We start from the raw sequence: 2,277 nt of genomic DNA on the forward strand, positions 1-2,277 counted from the left end.
GTTATCAGATATAATCAGATGCCAATCAGTAAAAGCCTGTTGTTACATATATACTCTTGGGTAATTTAAAATGTCAACACCAGTAGCAGAAGAAAAACCTAGGTTTTATTTCAAAAATTATACCACAAAATCACCTATCTACAGCAAAATTTTAAGAGAAAGATTTAGGGAATCACTTAATGCATGAACTAGTTTTTCCTCATTATTTCTTTATTTTATTATACCTATCTGAATCTGTGCATGACTAAATCACAATACAGCCTCCTTAAAAGAGAAAGATATTGTTTTATATCCAATAGTATCCCAATGAACAGACCTTTACAGATATATTCAATGTGTAGAAGAAAAGGAACCACTAAGTAGAAATACACTCAAACTTTAGAATAATTTAATAATGTAATAAGCGTTTTATTAAAGTAATAAAATGCCTACCCTCACAAAAAATATATGTTCTCAGTACAGTAGTCTAGCAGAAAAGAGAAGAAATTTGGAAAAGATGGTGGATTTTCTGAGTTACTTCACAATGCCTATCTGGAGTCCGAACCCCACCAAAACTTCACAATCCAGGAAAATGAACTGGGAAGAATATATAAGGCACTGGTATCAATAAGAAAAACAGGATATGATTTTTAAATATTATCTGTTTCTTCCCACTCTACTATAGCAACATCTCCCATTATTCCATAACTAAAGTATGGAAGAAAGAAACTTAACTCACAAGTCAAGTAATATGCAACTCTAAAATGGTTTTGCAAATTAAGGTACACTAAATGACTGAAAATTAAGAGAACCAGATGCATTCTAAGTATGATAGTTATATTGAAATAAACATATGCTATTAAGCATACAAATCTGAATGTAGTTCAGAAACTTGAATGTTTTTACATTAACCAACTAAAAATAGCACTAAAAAATAATTTTTAAAAATTATAATAATGGGGCTGGGGTTGTAGCTCAGGGGTAGAGCACTTGCCTAGCACTAGTGAGGCACTGGGTTCAATTCTTAGCACCACATATAAATAAATAAATAAATAGATAGATAAAATAAAGGTCCATTAACAACTAAAAAAATTAACTTAATAATAATAGTAATTAGAGTCTCTTAATCTTTCATTCACTTCCCTATTAGGCTGGCAAAAGAAATGAGGTATAGTAGAATATGTGACTTTTCCTGAGTTAAGCAAAAATGTTTCTGTTCTTAGTTAGTCCTGCTCTAAAAATCCTGACATCTACTTACCACATTAAAATTTTATGAAAATGCAGATGAGACATAACAGTTTTTCTGATACCAAATCTGAATTAAAAGAATGATTATCATGCTCACTTCCACAGCACATACACTAAAATTGGAATGATACAGAGATTATCATGGCCCCAACACAAGAATAACATGCAAATTTGTGAAGCATTCTATTTATTAAAAAAAATTATCTAAGTACAAGCCATATTCAAAATAAAAGTAATAATTATTACCAGTGGAGAAATATAAGAGAAGACTAGTGTGGATGATGGCAATGCTTCCAGACCAGGGCTTCAAAGTAGTCCAAAGAGTGTCTGAACTTGCCCAGACCTTGACAGGATTTGAGCTCAAACACCAGTTGAATAGTATTGGGGGGGGGGGGGGAATGAAAAAGTCAAGGATTTTATAAATAGAGAAATGTAAAAAATGAAATCAAAAGAAACCTAAATTACTTTCTAGTGCTTCTGGTCTGTCTGTCTCTCTCTCTCATCTATCCACATACTTGTGAAATTATGTCCGGTTTTAAATAACTCATTGGTGAGCAACAGGCAGGAGCCCCAACTGTCAGACACTTGTCTGGCACACATACATAGTGAAGCTGGCTCCAGCAGGAACTCAAGCTGTGAGGCTCAGATAATTCCTATGTGGGTGAGCAAATCAGGGCACTTGGCCATCCTCTCTACTAGAACCAATAAAATGGTAGAACCTTCTGACACTTTGCCATAGGTATGGTCATTATCCTAGTGTCAGGTTTAGAGTTTTATTTCTTTGTTGTTGTTATTAGAAGCAGCAAGGGCAAGCAACATGCTAGCCTTTCAGAACATAGGTAAAGTAATCACCAATTCCTGGCTCTATGTTACTGGCATGCTTCCTTTTCCCAGTGCCAATTTTGACATGGAATCAGAGACTGTTAGTGTTGGAAAGAGCTTTGGAGATTACGAAGTCCTACTGTTTCATTTTACAGATGGAAAGGCTGAGACCTACATAATTTAAGTGACTAGGCTAAGGTTTTACACTTAGGGGCAAACTGAGTACTT

At 34.3% G+C, this 2,277-nt stretch overlaps 1 non-coding gene across 1 annotated transcript; it reads left to right on the plus strand.

Annotated features, from left to right (window-relative positions):
* The first annotated feature begins 1,316 nt into the window (after window positions 1–1,316).
* On the plus strand, window positions 1,317–1,420 carry LOC124076304 (U6 spliceosomal RNA). Its single transcript, XR_006846318.1, has one exon. It is a non-coding gene; the product is annotated as a U6 spliceosomal RNA (small nuclear RNA).
* Window positions 1,421–2,277: the final 857 nt, after the last annotated feature.

Source organism: Marmota monax, unplaced genomic scaffold (genome assembly GCF_021218885.2).
Source record: "Marmota monax isolate L192 unplaced genomic scaffold, Marmota_monax_Labrador192_F-V1.1 WCK01_AAM20220418_F8-fsc00277, whole genome shotgun sequence".
In the NCBI taxonomy this organism is placed as follows: domain Eukaryota; kingdom Metazoa; phylum Chordata; class Mammalia; order Rodentia; family Sciuridae; genus Marmota; species Marmota monax.